This window comes from Parasteatoda tepidariorum, chromosome 7, assembly GCF_982258835.1.
Source record: "Parasteatoda tepidariorum strain Cologne lab strain chromosome 7, Ptep-v5.0, whole genome shotgun sequence".
NCBI lineage: Eukaryota > Metazoa > Arthropoda > Arachnida > Araneae > Theridiidae > Parasteatoda > Parasteatoda tepidariorum.
This window is the reverse complement of record NC_141761.1, coordinates 68,099,809-68,121,776: the sequence shown is the minus strand read 5'-3', so window position 1 is coordinate 68,121,776 and position 21,968 is coordinate 68,099,809. Positions and strand designations below refer to the sequence as shown.

Below are 21,968 nucleotides of genomic sequence, written 5' to 3'. Positions count from 1 at the left end.
CTAAAACAAGCAAGAGTTTACTGAAAAATAATGTTGCATGGCTTTTAAGTGAATTTGAAGAAATGAGTTTTTAAATGCATCGAAACAGTTTACTAAACATAAGATTCGTAAACGACTTCATTTAATACTCTTAAAATTTTGTCTGAAGTGTTCTTCCATTGAGTTCCTCTACTTCATTAAAAAACTTTAATTTCAATTATTATATGACCAGTATCATTTCGGGGGACTTGGAATATTGTTTCCTAACAAATAAAATAACCAACGATACATAATATGATTTATAATTAGTTGACAAAATTTTTTTTAAAAAAAACAATAACTTTCTAGTTATTCGTTAAATATGAGCAAATAAAGCTTTTTTAAAATGAAAATTAACTCTTTTTCGAATTTGCTTCTAACAGAAATTAAATTTTATTTTTATTAATTAGTAATCAAAGGGGCATCGGTTATTTCTGTTTCGTATGCACTCCAAATAATCAAATGCATATTGCATGTTTCATGATTATTTGCAACAGATATTTTAAACGTAAACAAATTTTTTTTTTAAATTGACGACTAATGTACTTTTTTCTTAAGTATTTGATGTACGCTTCCAAAAATAATAATACTTTTATCTTCAATAATTAATATTGCATGCAGGAATTATGATGATAATGAATATTCTTTTTAAACATTCCGAATAATCAAAGGTGTATTAAACGTATAATTGCTAGTTAATAACAGATTTTTTTAAGAAATGTGCAGTTTGTTGTTAAATGTTAACAAGGAAGCTTTTTAAAACAACGATTGAAGAATTCTTTTTTTTAAATGTGCTTATAAAAATAACACAAATTTACATTTCAACAATTAAAATACACACGCAGTAAATAGAGTGACTAGGAATATTTTTTCCAAGTAATCCAGGTGAGGAAGAAAACCTTATTATATTATTTATAGGTTTTTGTTGACACGTTTCCTTAAAAATAATGATGGAAAAACAACGAGTTCAATTTAGCATGGTACTATTTTAGTTACATTCCGTTTAATAATGTTTTTTTTTTATGAACTTTTTCAAAATAACAATACTCTAATTTCAATTTCAAATAATGCATTTTTGTTTTTATGCGTTTTCTGAAACTAAATAGCATTTTTCTCTTTTTTCTCTGTCTAAGGTTAAAAAAAGAAGTGTTTTTAGGTGTGTCAAGAATTATTTATGTAACTATTTGAATCAGGTTATTTTATGGAGATACCTACAAATAGGTGGCGCATTTATGATTTGTGTCACATTTTAATATTTTTTTCAAATACATTGCTTTACATAAATCTTTATTACGTTATAAAACAATCTACATTTTACAACATGCATCAAATATCAGTTGATGGAGATTGAACTGTCTTCTAAGTTCTCATAAGCACCTGATAAAAAAGTAAATCTTCGAATTTATGGCTATAACAATGCATTTTCTTCTATCTACAGATTATGTTAAGTACACATTCCGCATTTTTTATAAATTTTAAATTTTATTAGTACCGTTGCGTAGTATATATTTTTTATTTCTTAGATCTATCATGAAAACCATTTGATGTAATTAATAAACTAATTAATATATTAGAAAGGTGTGTAAAGTCCTAAATAAGCCTCATTTCTAAATTAAAAATTCTGAATATAAAAATTTAGGCTTAACATTACCCCTATTTTTAAAATCAGTTCTATTTGTAGCTGTTCTCTTACTGTTTTTCTTAAATGTTAACAAATTTACTCATTTTTTAAGTGATTAAAATTGAAACAGTTATTAAAATTTGTATGCATTATTCATTTTATATTTTGGCATTCTACAATACCTGCTCTTAAATTGCATTAAAAAATCTAAATTAATATTTTAATAAATTTATAAAAAAAATTATCATCAGTATGTGTTTACTTATAGATGCTTAAGTCTCAATCCATTGTTTCAAATAAACATCTAATCTTATTTGACTATGTTAATAATAAATTTATTTACTAATTTGGCAACATGCTTACAAAAGTCTGTAAATATCATCGAATTGATATTTATAAGGTTTATGCATTCAATATTTATCGGTAAATGAGATAAACATGTGTAAGATAAAAATAATAATTTATTTCCAATTGGCATGTTTTAAATGTATTATTTTTCAAATAATTAAAAATGTGATAATTATATCTGTCTCTTTCTCCAAAAGTGCTTTGTTGAAATTAATTATTCTCTAATTAATTATAATATTTAATAATTATTTTCTACGAACTTAAGTAGTAAATAAAACATAATTTAGATATTCATCTAGGAGGAATTTTTAATATTATATATTAAAAAATAAATTCATAAAAAACTTACTATTAAATAAAAAGACTTAAATTTCAACAAAATTTGTCATTTGATAGAAATAATAAAGCATTCTTATGAAATCAACAAGATTAAAAATCCATTTGTTCAATGACATTTAAATTGATAAAAGCTTTGTTCTCTTATGATTTTACAAAAATGCACAAGAACTAGACTTTCAAAATATCTTAATGGTATTTCTTTTGTTGTTTCTCAACTGTCATATAATTTGCAATAATGTATTTTACTCTGTCATCATTTTTTAAAATATTGAATTGAAAAGCACAGTTCTATTAATTTTTTTCATTTCCTTGACAAGTGTAGGTAGTTGTGACCCAGATTGTATTAACTGCCATTCATTTATATTTTTTTCATTACATTTTAAATTCAAACTTTTTTTTAAATGGACGAGAAAGCTTGCTTTCGCATCAATAATTTATATCCTGTAAGATAACAGCTGAATTTCAATTGGAGTGCAAAACCCACGCATACATAATGATACATTGTTAGTTTTCACATGAGATAACATTGGTAGCCTTCTCATTGATCAGAAACGTTTTTTTTTTTTTTACTTTGCTTTTAAAAACATAGGACAAAGGATAGAAATTTTTACTAATAATTTAAACTGCCTTAAGTGTATTTTCAACAAATATTGAAGTATGCGAAAATTTCTTTTAAATGTTCCATAAAAAGTGCAGTGCGCAAATTAAAAACGAGCTACCTCGAATAACTTTTGATTTAATGATCAGACTTTTACGTTCTAGAACTTTTTCTTAATGGTTTAAGAGATGACCTCAAATAAGCTAATTAATTAGTGTAGACGATATTTTAAAGTAGGAAATCAAACACAAAAGCATTATTTCTCTGAATAAACATACCTTTTTTCGACGGATTCGGATTTTTGACCCCTAAAATATAGGGGATAGCCGTAATTTGGGAAACATGGTTCCAATAGTTTAGTCAGGAGAGCAGACCAAAGCTTGAGCGCCTTAATGCTAATTTATTTCGGGCTTACTTCCTTATGTTTAGAGAGCTTTTTAAGTTAATCGAAAAAAAATTTGCACACAATTATAAAATTCATTTATCCATAGATGTAAAAAATTTTTAAATATTCATATTTTTTATTATTTTACTTAATAATAGTCGAAAAAATTTTGAACTGTAAGGTATACAATTTTTTACATTGTTTTTTAAAATTTTGTTTTTTATGGAAAAATGCAAAATTTGAGAGAAATCGGTCGAATAGTTCCTGAGAAATCAAATTTTGGAGAAGGCGTATTTTTACTTCGTTTAAAAATTTCTCGAGATGTGGCGAAATATGCAAAAATTAAAATTAACACTAAAGAGTCCAAACTTTGGACAGCTCTTATGTCCAAACTTTTGGGACCATATTTCCCAGATTGCTGCAGTCGAAAAAACGGTATATTTATTCAGAAAAGTACGTTTTTCGGTCTGATTTCTTAATTTAAAATATCGTCTGCACTAATTAATTAGCCTATTCGTCACCCCATTGAACCATTAAGATCGAGTTCTAGAACGTGAAGATCAGATAATTAAATCAAAAGTCATTCAGGGTGATCCGTTTTTTTGCGTACTGTGCTTCAGCCTAACTTTTTAAATTTTCCACATGAATTTAACTGATTATTTATAATAGTTTTGAATTAAAAAAATAATTGATATGGCGCTTTTCATGAAAAAAAAATTATCGAAAAAAGTATCAAGCAAACTAGTTAATTATCATTGAGTAAAAAATTAATTTTTCGAAACTGGAATAAGCATAATAAAGTATTTTAAAAATTACTCATATTTATTCTTGTTATTCTCAATAAATTTCAAGAACAGAAGACATAAATAAATCTGAACAATGAAACACAATTTTTATTTTTTTGCTTTTATATAAGCCACGCTCATAATAGAAGACGTCACAAACATTCTATCCAGACAGTTTCGAAAACTCAACAGTTTTGTATCTATTCATATTAAATCTTTTTTTCCTTAAATAAAGAAACTAAAATTGCAGGATTCACTATTCTGATCCAAAATTATTTATTAAAAGTATATTGATAAATTTTTTAGGCGAATTTTCAAATGTTTACTATTCTTAAGATTTCAAACCTATCTATAAATTTTAGTCATAACCCTGAAAAGTAATTTTCGTATTCTAAATGCGTTTTTAGAATTTAACTCCTTAAATATTCAAATTTCCATGAGACTACGTTTAAATAATTTCGTATAAGGTTGACAACCTCTATTAAGACCTTATAAGGTTGACAATCGATATAAAAAACAATATGTTTCATATTTCTTTAAAAATAATTTTAAAAACGGTAGAAATCTATCCGGAATATATGAACATATTTATTCTAGTTCTAATTGCATTTTTTTATGTTACATATGTTCTCATTCAGTAGCGTACCTTTTGAAAAATTAAAAAATTACTAACATTTTTATGAATAAATTATCAGATGATAAAATATAATATTGATAATTCTTATTAAGTTACCTGTAACAGTTAAACGGAATTGCAACAGTTACTATTTACTTTTTTTAAGATTATAGTTATTATCATAACATTATTTTTATCCTATGAGTTCATCAGTTCTTTTTAAGGAATTTGCTAAATTAACTTATTTTAGTGAAATTGTTCAGAATATAAGAAAATATTTCAGTGAAATTTAGTTTTTTGCAAAAATATTTCATACATATTTTTTAATATTCCAACATTCATAATCTCGATTTAGTTTTGTAGTATCTGAAACTAAATTCAGCGTCGCAGCAGCCCTAGCCTACTTTGGGACCTGGGGTACAAGAACAGATGTTCGGGTTGATTTTTAATTTTCTAAAAAAATTTCTTTTAAATTAAAGAAATTATAAAATTTAATGAATAAACAAGCACACGCAAACGAGCATTATTTAAACGTAATATTTTAATATATTTTTTAATGATTTAGCTTGCATTCATAATGGCATTAATGAAAGTAATTTATCACTTATTGATTCGTTTTTCTTTTGACATTTGAAAGCGTTATTAATGAGGGAGGCATATTTTCACACAATTTCTTAGAAGGAAAAATAAAGTCATCGGAATGTTGCAACAGAAACATTAGTCATTGTCTGGTGATCATGAACTGCAAATTTCTTTGATGAGTTGTAGGTTACTAAAGTAAGACTTTATACTCACTAATTATATATTTTAACTAATGGGTGAATCCCCGAAAAAATGTCGATTATCAATAAAAATTTTTTCTAAAATTAAAGTTCAATGCTCTATCACGAAAGAAACTTAAATAATTAAAAGAGTAAGTTAGGAACTAAATATAGTGCACAAATGTGACATTCAATAAGAGCTAAGTGGAGCAAAATTATTTCCGTGAAATATATATAACTTATTAGCAATAAAAAATTAGTTTAATAGAAAAATCACTGAGGAGTTTTTAGAGAAACGATTTCATTTCCTCAAAAATGTTTTATCATTTTCAAATTTTATATGAATATCATTTTGAATAAGCACCATAACCAAAAATGTTTTATAATTATGGACTATAATTAAGTAGTAAAATATAGATGAAAGCAGATATAAATAAATTATTTTCAAGAAAATATAAATGTCATTTCTATTTAACTTTCGCTGATGACAGTTAAATATATGTGGATCATCTTTATTTATCGAAAAATCAAAAAGTAGGACAGTCAATTTCTTAGGCAATTGGGAAAGATATAATACCTTTATAACTTTCCAAAATTGATAAATTTAATAATCTGGAAAAATTGATTTAAATCAAGCTAACAACTTGACTATGGAAATATGAGAGCAATTAAACGTAAAAAAGTGCATTGCAAATAGAATCGGATACTATACTAAATTAATGATTCGGTATCAATTATTTGAACCAATAAATCATTAGTTCAAATAATTCACACTTAAATAAATTGATTAGTTCAAATAAATTGATTTATTTTATAATAATGATTATTGTTAAATTAGAATAATATTCGTTTCTCCAATTATAGTTTTCACCTAATATCAGATGTTTTAGTTTTAAACTGTTTAGAAGATATTCGCTTAATTTAATATCTTAATATAATATTATAAAATTTTAACCCGAAATAAGAACAACAACAGTTAAAAATATTGTAAGTGGTGTCAGAATTATCTTTTATCACTTTTTATGACATTTTTTTCAATATTTTCAACATGTCTCTTATCGATTATTTAAATGCAAGTTCAAACAGAAGATAATCATTTCTTATTTGCTCATTTCAAATAGCTTTGTTTTCAAAAAAGCAATACACTTAATTTTAGTATTTGCGCATGCTTAGATGCTCGTAGCCATGAAGGTTTGCTTGAAGATAAAATATTTCGAAGGAAATATTTATCTCAAGCAAAAACAAAAATTTATGTCAGCAAATAGTTACGAATGCGTTTCTATTTACAGATTTTGTGTCAGATAGTATGGTTTCTATATTTTTATGATGAAAATAAGAAAAGAAAAAAGACAAAGTATCATAATACTCAAAAATATATGTTGCTTTTCCTTATAAAGGTTTAAAATTTATTTTACAATACTGAATGGACATTGGCTGTATTCCGATAATAAAAATCAGCTGTCAATACAGATGATACAGAATTATAATTTTTAAACTTAATATCGTAAAAATGATTTGAAACAACTTGTTAAATCCTTAAGCTTTTAGTTACATGAGTTTCATTTATTTTTAAAGAATTAGTTATTATTTTTAGTTATTCGTTTTTTTTGTGTTTTAATATTTACTATCGAAACAAGAGATGAGACAAATTATTTGCTGTCTACTTGTAAAGTAATTCAATAAGAACTTATTTTTTTGAAAAAAAGTTTTCTTTCCTTTTGGAGTACTTTTTGGCAAAATTTCACTGTTTTGGAGTATTATTTGATAAATTAATACAGATTTGAATTATAGTGCTTTCTAAGTTTTATAAATGACTGGAGGTGTAACTATTTGATTCCCATATAATCAATCACAACTGGAACTCGTATACAGTTTTCAATTATTTTTTAAATTTTGATGAAAAGTGTGACTATTAAATTCCCATATAATCACAACTGGAACTCGTATACAGTTTTCAATGAATTCTTGAATTTTTACTTGAAGCATGACTATTTGATTCCTATATAAATACAACTGGAACTTGTATACAGTTTTCAATTATTTTTTGAATTTTGACTGAAAGTGGGACTATTAAATTCCCACCTAATCACAACTGGAACTTGTATACAGTTTTCAATCATTTTTTGAATTTTAACTTGAGGTGTGACTATTTGATTCCCATATAATCACAACAGGAACTTGTATACACTTTTCAATTATTTTTTCAATTTTAATTCCATAGTCACTAAAGGTCTAAATATTGTTCAAATACTTTTATATTGTTCAAATAAAGCAACTTTTGAGTATACTTAAACATAGGAATCTACGAACTTTGAATGATGTTATTTAACAACATCTATTTATTAGTTTGCAAAAATTTAAACCTAATTTTGAAGAAATATTTATTAAATAGTTTTGAACACTACTTACTAGCTTAAAAAAGTTTTTCAGTTCTATATAAAAAGTTGCAAAGTAACTCAAAAGTGCTGATATTTTATAAGCAGTTGCTTAATTTTCTAATAGTTCCGATTTTTACAATAAGCATTTTTTTCACAGTTCACAAAAGTAGCTTTATTAAAAAATAGTTCAAGTTCGTAACTTGAATGCTAAAAAATATATAAAATAAGTTCGTAATTTACTTCATCACTCACTAAAGCAAAAGAAAAAAGTCTATTTATCAAAAGATATTCTGTTTACATCGGAGATTCCATTAAATTCGTAGAGATTCTCTATCACGCCCCCATTTTTTTTTAGTGTTCACATTCTCCTATTTGAATTACTATTTTAATTAAAATCAGCACTGAGATTAAGCGACAGAAATTATTTAGTACAATTTACAAGGTAATTGATATATTTTTAATCACAAATAATTTCAACTTTATCGATATCGCTCAAATGTATATGTAACGATAAGTCACAAATTAAAGTCACTTCGCTTTTTAAAAATATTTTAGGTATCTTATCTATTCTTAAAAGGTTACTTTTTTTCCCCATCAGACGTTTCTCACACTCAATCTTAGCTATATTTCAGTTTTGTGCAGATGTATACAATTAAAACATGGAGTTCGTACAGTAAAAACATACATTCGTAAATTACTCATTCATTACTATTCGATAATAAGATTATGATGTTAGAGGTAGAAGCGATTTTAAATCACCACGTCATCTCGAGGTGTCGGTTTTATTATTAATTATCAAAGATTTATAAAGGAAGTTTAAGAATTCTTAATAATCGTGAGAATCGATGACAAAACATTAAGCTTATGCAAATATTGAACCTGTAAGATTTTTTATACTTAATTTTTTCCCAACACTAAATATATAAAAAAAAAAATTAACTTATGAATCGATTATTATAACAACTCATTTATTTGCTTTAAATATATCATTATAATAACTAACGAGTTTGAAAACTATGACTTTGGTAATTATGACATAGGAAAACCACGTTCTATCTAAGAGTTTTTTCTTTGTTTATGAATCGTAATTTAAAGTTCATGAAATACCCGTACGTATCACTCAATTCCCGACTTAAAATACGAATAACAAAATATGATAGACTGTGATTTTTACAGTAATTATTACTATAAAATACCTGAATCCCTCTAATTAAATAAATATCGCAGTAAAAATCACAGAACAATATTTTACGGTAAAAGTGGATTTTACGAATGATACATCCGAAGTTTCGATACTTTATATCGTAATTTGATCCGGAATATGTCACAGTGTATAGGAACACAGAAATGACACAGTGTACCCATTAAGTTTTAAAATTTTGGATTTATCTATTACATATAAATGAAATGTTTAGTTTTTTTTCTACAAAATTATTTATCTGTATCTACATTATTTATTTAAAAAAGTAAAGTGTCTCCTTTTTATCTCTGGAATGCTTACTTAGGATAAGAACTCTTCTCGCAATTTGTGGAGGATTTATATTATCAAAGTAGGTGTTTAAGTGTTATCTTTTTTTTTTTTTTAAGATAGTTTAAACACGATATAGGTTTAGTCTCTTTCAAAAACATTCAAGTATGAGTAGTATTTTTTATTATTCTATTTGGATTGGTTGGTTTTGTTTTATCGATGATGACTTTTACCTCCCGCAATTATTTTTCCTCTTCTTTTTAATCTTATAATGTTTGCTTTGTCATACTTTCTTTTTATTTAGATTATAATGATTTTAGTCATATTTTTTTATTGAGAGAAGAGGAAATATTTCTAAGAAAGCAATTTTATTTTTTTCTTTCAAATTTGACGGAACTAAACGGATTAGTTAAAATTATCAATTCAAAAATTGATTTTTGGATTGATTGCAAATTGATAATCAAAAATCTTATTTATTTCACTTATTTTTTAAATATTAAATTAATTAATCAAAAATAATCAATAATCAATTAATAATTTAAACAAGCAGTTTTAATAATCAATTAATCTTATTTTTTGAATATTAATTTAAATGATAATGTTAATTTAGTTTTTAAAAAAACATTTATTTGTTTTAACATATTTATTTCTTTTTATATAGGAAATTCAATAAAATGAATCACAAAAATACATAATAATAAACAATAGCTTTAATTCTTTTCAAAATATTAATGCTCTTAAAAAACATGAGAACATTACTACCTGAAACTTATTAAGTGACGACATTAGTTTTTTGCTCAGAGTTGTGAATTTGGCACAAAATTTTCAGCTAAAGGCCGCAGCTTACTAATTAATCTTTCATTCAATTCTTTGCTCCATTTGTTTTTAAAATTTCTTTAGAGATGTCAAAATCTTATTAAATTTATCACAAACCCCTGTCTTCACAATGGACTTTATGGAGCATTAAATTGGATTCATGTCTGAGGAATAAAGTGAACAATTTTTTGAAAAAAAAGTATGGAAAATGTAGATTATTGAGTGCTTTAATGTGAATACCTTTATATGAAAATAGTTCTGAGCCGAATCTTGTTGGGATCCATATTTTTTGTTTCCAAAGAGCTCTTGAAACAGAGAGAGCACAACATCTTCTAAAATGAGTTCGTAATACGCTTAGATAAAATTATTCGGTTTAAAATTTGACCAAATTATTTTTTCTACCACTGCATCGTAACAAATAGTTCGATGAATTGTCATTGAAGAAGATTATTTCACATTATACACTTCAAAATTGTTTTCGAAATTTTAACTAGCTAATTTTAATAACTTAATTTTATTAATAATATAATAAAATTATTAATTATTATTAAAATTATTAATTTTATTAATCATTTTAAAATTTAATTAACTTTTAACTAATTTTTTTAATTTTAACTAGCATTAAAAGTCTCAATAAAGAAAATATTAAGTATGAAGACGAATCACTTTAACACTATAATCTCATTTGTTTTCCTTGAGATTTTATTTATTCTGGAAATCAGTTTGAATCATTTGTAATTTTTTTTTTCTTTTGTAAAATTATGAGTTATGTTATTTAACAAAAAATAGAAATAATATCAAGATAAGTTCATTACTAAAGATAGAAATCAATCTTACTATGTAACTTGAATCAAAATGGTTGAAAATAGATAATTTTTCCTCTATACTCAAATGAAGAAAAAAATATGGAAAAGCTTTCTCAAAAAACAAGTTTAGTTTTACTACCCTTGAAATATTATTCTTTTATAATTAAAAAATGATGTTAGACATGATATTCAACAAATTGAATTTTTAAATGCCTCTAGTTCTACCTTTAATTTAATTTCCTAAAAAAATTTTTTTTAATGAATTTTAACTGCTTTTAAATTATTTAATTCCCTTATAAACTATTTTGTTATTTAAAATATATCATAGCGGAAAAAAAGCAATTATAGAACACTTTCAAATACTATAGAATACTGATACCATAGAATACAAAGATACGAAAGAGAGAAAAAAAAATTGAATGAAAAACATAAACAAATAGAAATAAAAAGCGGTGTTGAGGTATGAGGTCGAGATAGTAGAGGGTGGGTGAGAGAGAGAGGAAAGGAAATGCAGGTAGAGGGGAGAGGGAATGTGACAGACGTTGCCGGTATTACTGTTGTACAGCAGGTGGGCTTCAACTAGAAGTTTTCTCTCGACCAGTCAGTTCTGAACTTCAACGGCAAACGGTTGTGATATTACATAAACGCAGACGTTTTCTGTATTAAGGTAAGTTAATTTTAGAATCTTTCTCATTGTCTTAAGAGATCAAACAATATTCGAATCTCCGTCTCAGGTGTTTCCTGAACTTTGGAGGATTAATCGGTTAGATTTGAAACTGAAACGAACTCTTTTTGAAGTGTTGTTCAGTGATTAAGCGGTGAAAAGAACTAATTTAGTTCGTTATTCTTTTGCTTAGGAAAAAAAAAAACAGCATTTTCTTCCCTGGTCATAAATGATGTTAATCATAAATGATGCTGATCATAAATGAAGTTGTTAAGCATTCATTTAAATTTGCGAATTGTGTTTTGAAACGTGAATATTTAAAAGCTGCTGTGTCGATTTGAAACTAAAACGAATTGCTATTTAAATTTCGTTTATTGTTTCCAGTGAAGAAAACTTTTTTTATTGCATAACATTTCATTTATAAATATGTAATTATTTTATCTTAATTTATGCTAAAATCGTTGAAAGCTATATATTTCAATTATAAAACATAATTCAATTCAAAACATAATTTCCCATAATTCATAATTCAATTCAAAACATATTCAATTATGAAACATAATTTCCCAAGTAAATGAAAAGTACTGTTATAAATAAATTATATCAGTTCATTCCACCATCTTTTAAAAATTTTTTATTAAGTAATAAATGCTCTTTTTAATAATATTTATTATTATAAATAGCTTGCATTTATTTGATATATATTTATTATTTCTTTATAAATAGTTTGCTTGAATTTCATAAAAGGATGTTAAGATGTTAAGATATGTAATCGCTTAATACATATTAAATTTCTTAGAATGTTATTTTATACTTCAGTTAATTTTCACAGAAAAGAAAACATAATTTTCATAAATAAACAATGTATTGATTTTTTTAATTTTTTTTTGCCCATTCCATTTATTACAAATGTTTGCTTAAATACTGTATTTAATTTTTAATCATAATTGCGCGCGTAAGTACCTATTTGTGCGTTGGTCAATATAATAGTAGTTTAAATATGTGCGGGATTAAAATATAGGCAAAATATTTAAAGTACATAAAGCTTATAAAATTTTAAAAACGGCATATTCGTTTTATTATTTATTGTAAACAATCTCTATAAATAAATATTTTTTTTCTTTTTTGAAATTAATCCAGTAATGACTAATGGTTAATATCTATATATTTTTGTTTCTTAATTTTCATAACAATACGAGATTTTGTTTCATTTATTTATCAGTTAAGCACTATCAAGTAAAACTTCACATTCTTAACCTAACTTCAGGTTTTTAATTTACCAGCACATATTTGAAATTTTCTTGAAATCCTGTTTATACAACACCTTTTGAGTTTCATTTTCCAAACTAAGAATGTAGGCTGTACAAATATCAACTGTGAGATACGGCCTCTGAATAAACATTATTTTCATACTATTATGAAAATAAACTAGACAAAGAGGGGGATATACATTTCCTTAGTTTGTTTTATCTAATTGATAACTTAAAGGTAGATCAAAAGTCCTATTCGTGGAAAGAAATTAACCGTGTAATTGATTCATAGATTCATGATTCTAAAGAAAACAAATTCTAAATAACCGACGTCTGAGAAATTAAATAATTGACAATAACAAATTAAGTCGTTTTATGGTTCGTATTAGATCTTATAATCCCTTTTAAGGTCCGTAATTCATACAATTGTTTTTGACATAATTTTTTTCATTTTTTCACTTTTAAAGTCTTAAAATATTTTCATTTTTGGCGTTTAACAGAAGAATTATCATTAGCTATTGTATGAATTTTAGTGATATAATGAAGGAAATGTCGATAATGATACTGTTATTGTCAAATGTTGTGAGAATATCGGGATTAAAATATTTCTAAAAGGATTTTTGTTTCTGCAAAGGCGTCTTGTCTATATTTATTCTTCACTGTTAGAATTGTTTAGTATGTTGAACCGTACTTACAGTTAAACTGTTTGCATCCCTAATCTGGTGCAAAATTGTAATTGTACTTCACAGACTTGATTGCACAGTACTTACATAAATTTTGCTCCGTATCATGGCTCAGTGTTGAAGTGGTTTTCTCAAAAGTGGTCTCACTTATATAAATCTATAAAGTATATATGTTCATATATCGATCATATATTGATTTTTTTTCTGTAGTTCAACACGTAACATATAGTTTATATTTAAAATCAAATTTCTGATGTCTTATTGGAAGAAACGCTTTATTATTTCACTCCGACTCATTATTAAGTAGTTTACTATCTACACTCTAACTGTGAGACAAAACTGGATATAATATTTCATTACTGCCATAGTTGAAATCTACTTTATAGCTCAGTACTACTGCACATAATATATTTATTTCACTAATTTCAAGCAAAGGCTATCATTTTTAAAATGAAATAGCAATATGTGGGTTATTAATACAAAATTGACCATTTTAAGTCATATGTTAAACTATGTTGTAAGGTTAGTAGAAAAATATCAAGGTTGTCTCTTACTCTCAGCTTACTATTGAATTTATAAATTATTGTTGCGATACAATGCAACTATTTCTTCAAATGAAATATGATTCATTCTAAGCAAAACTTGATTGTGTTTGCTTTCTTAAAGGTGTGCGGACAAGCTTCCTCAGAATCCATAAAATTTGTCATATTTTTCTCTATAAACCTATAAATGTTAAAGTTATCAGATAGAGTACAGTAATAATAACCCTTTCGCGTTGATTTATTCTTTTTCATGCTTATGTGAGTTGCTTAACGCATGTGTTTCTATAGTACTGGTTTTGTTTGCGGCACTTATTATTTTAATTTTGCAAATAATTGCATACTATTTCATAGCAAATATATAAAATTTAACTATTTCTAAAATTCAACTAAGCCTTATTGTAAATTCCCATTTATTTTTCCATTTCTTAAAATTGTATTCAGCTTTGTTTGAAATATCAGTATTTTTAGCCAAATCCGGAAGCCATGGAAAATTAGAGTTAAAAGTTGTATTTATGTATGATATTCAAACTATATATATATATATATATATATATATATATATATATATATATATATATATATATATATATATATATATATATATATATATATATATATATATATATATATATATATATATATATTTATATATATATTATTTTATAATATATATATATATATATATTTATATATATATTATTTTATAGGGTATCTTTCAAAAGGGATTAAGAAAACAGGTATAAATAGAACCAACTAATTAATCCTTACCGTTTAAAAAAAAATCGATTTTAAATATGTGTTCTTGCAAATTTCTTGGATAAATTGAAGGGGATCACAAAAGTACGAATTTAGAGAACCTAAATAAGTTAAATAAAACAAAATATAACTTAAAAATATAATTGCGGGAAGATTCATATGTGTAATATAGAGTAATAAATAGACTTGAGGTCTATTAAACTAAAAAAAAAAACACCAATGAAATCTTTTTTTTAAAAAAAATATAATTAAATAATGGTGTAAATTAGTTAATTATAATACTTGATGCGAACTATTATTAAAAATGATATAAGAAAAGCATTTTATAAAATATTAAATTTATTGATAATACTTTACAAAAATTCTATTCTTCTCTTTTCTCTCTTTGTTTTTATTAATCATTTGACTATTTTTTTATTGTATTGCTTGACTATTTACTTATTTTTAATTAATGCATATATTTAAATTACATTACGTTGATGTTCACATTAAGTTAAGTTGATCACATAATTTGATCATTTGGCTAAAAATCAAAGACACTAATTCGGAAAAATAACATGCTATGTATTACATATTCCCCTTACAACTCGTTTATTAAGGATTATGAAACTAAAGAAAACTATCAAATCATTTTATCTTAAATATTTTAGTTCAGGTTACTATGGGGATAAGCTAGAAGCGTCATTTAACTATTAAAAGCAGCGAAGCAAAGATGAGAGATGGATTTTTTACTGACATCAAGTTTCTTGTGAATAAAAATATTTACCTTTACTACTTATCTAAATATTCAAAAAAATAAGTAGTTCAATTTGAAAATTTTCACATGCTTTTGCCGACTTTTTGCTACTTAAAAAGATTATAATAATTATTTCAAGATAAAATTTCGCATAAATAGGAAACGAATAGCGCAAATTCTGCGAGCGTATAATTGTTATAATATCTCGTATAAAATGTTTTTTAATGTTTTATGCCAAAACCTAATGAACTATTGTTATATTTAATATTTGTAATTTATAATTTGCAATTAATAGAACTTTTTGTAAAATTGAAAAAAATAAATGACAATTGTACACTGAAGCACATTTAACTAAATTTAATCTGTAAAATTGTAAATAAAAATCATATTCAAAAGAATTTAAGGAATGCTTGAAGTATAAAGACCTGCAAAAGAAAAACGTAATAATTATGGTTTATAACTAATTAATGGAAAATAATTTATTTGGGAGCTGAATTAATTTCTTTGAATTTTTCCTTTTACAATTTGAAAATACATAATTTCGAGGTTGAAAATGTTAGACACTTTTTCTCATATTTTTTAAAGTTATTTAAGAGCAGTTAATTATTGACTGTAATTAAGTGAATTTTATTTCATTTTTTTTTTCGTAAGAACATTCAAACTTTAGCCGCTTCATTTATATCCATACTTATATAAATAGTTTCTATGTACAGTTTATACCTCTTAATACGAGACACACCACTGACCAGAACCTTTCTCCCTTAAAAAGAGACATTTCTTATTCTGGTGTATTTAAAAACCAAAAGAATGTAATTTAATTAGAATTTTTTTAGGTTCACAGATTTCATTTAACTTTTTTATTTAATAACAAAGTTTCATAGTTTTAGTAACTCTTTTTAATATTCATCATAGTATTTATTTATAATTAGCTATTTAAAACTCCACATACTCCTTTTTTATGTAAAAAAATTACTTTTTCACCTTCTAATAGAAACTCTTGTCGCCTTTTTATATTACTGTGTTAAAATAATTTATAATACTTCACGTTAATTTTCGCGGCAATAAATTTATGCGCAATAGCTGGTTAAATTGTTATTCATTTTTTAAATTTTTCTGCCGTAATATTTTAAATTTGATAAAATACTCAACATTTTTTAATTTATTTTAAAATTAATTTAAGAAAATGAAATCATAAATTCATCACCATGCAACTACTAGCAATTTCATTACTAGCAAGGAAGAATTTTTTCTCTTGCTTAATTTGTATTTAAGTTTGGTACCTGAGATGGAAATAATCCAAATAAACAAACGTTATTCTTAAGTTTTTGGTCTTCCTAATACTTCTTTCCTTTTTAATAATTATTTTCCTTTTTAATACAAATAAATTCGATAAAGCTAGTAAAACATAGCTTTTTGACTTAAAGTATTTGTCGTCATGACATAAATCATGTAATTGAAACCGTTTATGTTAATAAATTACATAATATTTCATTATACAAGTCACTATACATAATATTGTCAAATAAATTACAGAATTTGTTATAAAATAATAGTATTTATTATTATTTTATCCTTCGTTGAAAACAATTATCTTCAACGATCTATTATTAGCATAAAATTCAATCAAATCCTTAATTTTTCATAAAGCATTCAAACTTCAAGAAATAAAACCTTTTTTTACATTAATTTATGCTTCTTTTTACAAATTTATTGAATTTAAAGAAAATATTAATAATAAACAGATGATAATTCCATATTTTAAATAAGTAGAAAGCATTCTTTTCTTCTATACGAAAAAATATCTGGTAAAATTACCGTACTGTATAGTAATGACAAAAAAAAGAAGGAAGAAAAAAAATCAGTTTTCTGGTGAATAGAATCAAAATATACGGTATTTAAACCATTTATTGAGTAATTTTTTAATTTATGTGGTAACGGTTTACCAGCAATTCGAGTTTACAAAGGTACAGCTCTTATTTACTCACGATTAGTAAAAAATACGAAACTGAAAAGCAAATTTAAGCGATTAAATAATTTTTTTGTCGTGCCTTAATCTATCATGATAAAATTACCAAATTTTATTTCACATCACAAAACTTTATTTTATTTTTATTTTACAAAATTCAATACCGAAGTGCTTCGGTACAAATTAACCACATTTTTGGTGCTCACATGAAGCCAGAAAAACGGAAAATTTTACCTTATATTGGTAGTTATAACCATTCATTTTTTTTTCTCATGTTATATCTAAGAAATCGGAAAATCTTAATAAAATAATGCCAACTAATGAATGTCTACGAGCTGATAAGATCATCAAATTAACCACCAAATTAAAAAGTTTAGGTAGCTTCTGAAAAGTGTGAAAATTAACATTGTGGGAAGATATTAACATTCGCAATTTATTTCTGTTGTCAGTTTTAAAATCCACAAATTCGTTAAAAATCTTTTATTTTTTCTGAAAACCAACTGTAATTACTGGCCATATAACCCTTTAATGTCCATTGGTCCCATTTCACTTTTATATGCCTTGCTGTTAATTAGATAACTGCTTGACTATAAATAAAAAAGTGGACATTTGAAATCCCATTATCTTTATCACTGCATTCCACTGACACAATTCATTGCAAATTATTAATGATTCTAACACGTTGACTAGGACTCTAATCCAGATAAATGTTCAATAGCCTTGCAGGAAGATGAACTATAGCATTGTTAGAACTGTGACAAGCTCCGCATGATAGAGAAATTGTTACAAACAAACAATTTATTGAATCACTTAAATAATGCCTTCAATCTTCAATAACTATAATAATAATAAATAAAAAAAAACTTAGAGCATGTCTCTGAAGAGCTTTTATCGATGCCAACCATCGGTATTCGCGCCAACAACCCTTCAACAAAGCGATACGCACCAATGCCTAACAAGTCTCGTTTGTGAGAAAAGAGAGATAGAAGCAACTAAACAACTCAGCACGCATCAACGGCCACGGATACAGCTATAACTGTTTTTACCTTCTTACCCTCTTCGTAAACTTTTAATATCTGGGACCAACTTGTGAGGTTTGCTTATGAAAGATCGTAACCGTCGCTGTTCAGCAGTGACTACCTGTGGCGCTCGTTGGGTCACAATTTCATCTGGAAAGAGACATTTGTATCGATAACGGTTGTATTTCGTAATTAGCACTCTTTGGAATTGAAACTTGAAGGTTAAAATGTGAAATATTACTAATGTTTTTGTTTAAAATGCAACTTCCTTATTGGGTATCTTATTTTTAAATGCCTTTGAGGCGGGGATGCTCGGATTACTCAATTTTGTTACACACAGTGAAATGTTGGAAAGCTTTTCCAATGAAGTTGGATTTATTTTCTGCAGCACTTTTTGAAATTAAGCAACTACATGGGAATGTAAGAATTGGAACGGCTGATTGAATTTAATTTATGTATTATTAAAGCGTTTATGTTTATCTTATTAAACTAAAAGCTAAGTTCAATTATTAAGATTTGAATTATCGCGCTAACTTTGAAACTGTTAAAAGCAGTCTTTTGAAAAACCTCAATTTTTAACGTTTAATTATTTCCCTTTTTTGATTATTTAATTTAGTTCTTGTTTAAATGTTTGAATTTACTCTTTAAATAATGACATGAACGCAATTAAAATTGTTTGGTAATGCTTGGATATCAAATGGTAATTTTAGGATGTGAAGATAATTATAATTATGACCGTAGTCGACCAGTCGATCCTATTTTTGAGTTCACGACTACCAATATTCAACTCCATAGCCTTGTAGTCTTGAACCCAATCCAGAAAACAAGGGAACTCCTAGATCAAGTAATGGGAGAATTTTGCCTTCGTGGAGGACTTTTTGATGCAACTTACTCAGACTTGCGTTACATAGAGTGGAAAACCAGCAGAACCTCCCACGGTTAGACTAACGGCAAGGAGACTCTAACCCATGATCCGTCTACCACTGAGGATATTTTACTTCAGCACAGTGGTCGGTATGAGCCGTGTGCGGAATTTGGACCGTCCAGCCGTCGCTGGGATTTGAACCCGAGTACCCTATTAGGAAGTGAGTGCTCTATCCCTTGAGCCACCACAACTCAGGATATGAAGATAGCAAAAACAACGGAACTAAAAGTATTAACTCCTTCAGAACTAGCGGAAGAAGAAAGAGTATAAAATCACTCCCAGTTTATACGTACTAAAGAGTACTCATGCGTACTCTTTATCACGTATACGAAAGTTACACGAGACTACTGAATTGAGATCAAGTCCTTGTGACTTTGGATAGCTAGAGTCAGAACAATTCGCTTAATATATGACACCGTGGGCAATGCTGGAGGAATCGCGTGATCACGATTCTGAAGGAGTTAATTGACATAAATATTCAATTGCAATATTTTACAAGGCACCTTAAAACTTTGTCTCATTTGAAAGGTCTTGCAAAATAAAAAACAGAAATATATATGGAAAAAATTATCATAAATAAATGTGTATATTTGTGATTTTTTCATTAGCTCTCATAGATATTATATTAAAAAAGGATTTTTTTATGGAAAAAATATTCACTTAAGAATCTATAAACGGAATTTTAAAAAAATGATTGTTGAAAACCGGAACACTTGGGTATCATACATAGGTTATTTTATTTCATTACAATTTTTACTGTAAAGTAATTCCACAGTGACAGGAATAGAAAAATTGTGATTTTCATTGCACAAAAATAATTTTTGTTTAGTTTGCCTTAAAAAAAAAAAAATAAACAAAGCAGTTTGTTTAAAATATGTTTGAATATTGTTATTTGTACTAATGTAAATTTTGTAGCGTTTTAAACTTAATATTGTTCTTAGTTTTATCTAACCTTACTAAGAAGCTTGGTTGAATCATACTATCGTGCTTCTTAAATTTTACTACATGATAATTTAGTTCAACTTTCTCAGAAACACGGAACAATTTTACACCTTATTTAGGTTTAAGCCAATTTGTCTCATATGCTAGGTTTCCAGAAACTGATATTGTACTTCAACATGCAGCTGTTTTTTCTTAGAGTCTACGTAAAACTTTTAAATAAGCGTGCCTGAATAGTAATGAGAAGAAAAAAAAATTCAATTTCTATATTAGGATTCAAAAGGTTAAAGAATACTATGAAAAACTATTATTTTATGATCTGATCTTCGTCTAAAATGGAACTGTTTACACGTGCTTAAACGAGTCAATCTACCTGTTGTTACAAGAGCAAAAAAGGAAGGAAGCTTTGTAATCAAAATTCTGGTCCATGCCTCAAATTCATTTCAAGAACAGGTGAAAACCCAATATGACTTACAGGATATGATTCAACGCAAAGGTTCTCATAACAAGGCTTATCACGGATTATACAAAAATTGGATAAAACCTTTTCAGCAGAATTTGACATCAGTTGACCTTGCCTCTCTTCTGTATTGTTTCTTTGAAGCAACTTGCAATCTTTGAATTCAAGAAGATACTTTGGCCGAAAAAATTTGCTTACTTTTAAAAACCTTTCCAATTGTTCTATCTGTATTTGTGTTAACGTCGAAGATTTGCATAGTTAATATTGTATTTGACCTATATTCCAGGTTTTGAATAGATAGACTGTTTATGATCTTCATACTAATTCTACTTTATGCAACTTTGAATTTTTTTTCCTTGCAAAGAATATCACTACACATATATGTTTGAATTTTAAACGAGGACACGTGTAAAAAAATATTCTACAACCTTTTTTTTCGGTTATAAAAAAGGCTTTTATTATTACCATCATTTTGAAGAGGTTATGAAGTGACAGTTAATGATAATTATGTTTGTTTGAAATGTTTCTCATCTGCATTTGAACTCATCGACTATTCTCTTTTGAATTATATTTATTGACGTTTAAATATTAATTTATTATTTATTTTTACTCAAAATTGTTAAAATACTAACGAGATAAACTTGTTAAACAAGAATACTTATTTTAGCGAAAATACAGTTAAAGATTAAAAGTAATATTAATAATTTTTTGAAATAAAAAATTCTCCACTTCAAAAAAAATGTAAATTTTCCTTCGACGCGTTGAAAAAATATTAGCTTCGCAACAAGCCTTATAGGAAATAAAGCTATTAATATTTTTTAGAACCATTTTTATATTAAATTTATTGTTTTTCATATAAAGTACAAACATATTTTTAGTGCTTTACCATATTTAGAAAAGAAAAATATGGTCAAAACTGAAATTTACACGTTTTTGCTTTATGGGAACACTAAAGAGTTTGGTAAATTTAACAGAGGCACTTCGGTATTGAGTTTGGCAAAATTAGCAATAAAGCATGATATTATAATAAATGATGAAATTTGATATATTTGGCAAAATTTAGTAATTTTATCACGATACCTCATGGCT

General features: G+C 25.9%; 1 protein-coding gene across 3 annotated transcripts in view; it reads left to right on the top strand.

The window, feature by feature from the left end:
* The window catches only part of LOC110281924 (uncharacterized), a 163,454-nt gene that overhangs the window by 25,613 nt on the left and 115,873 nt on the right, over positions 1-21,968 (top strand). Inside the window, exon 1 of one of the 3 annotated variants that reach the window (XM_087167996.1) lies at positions 11,406-11,606. The exons of 1 other annotated variant lie outside the window; for it this stretch is intronic. The gene's annotated coding sequence lies outside the window, so the exon portion shown is untranslated. Of the gene's footprint in view, positions 1-11,405; positions 11,607-21,968 lie in introns of those variants that run through there. One more of the 3 variants, XM_087167997.1, reaches the window with a different exon arrangement.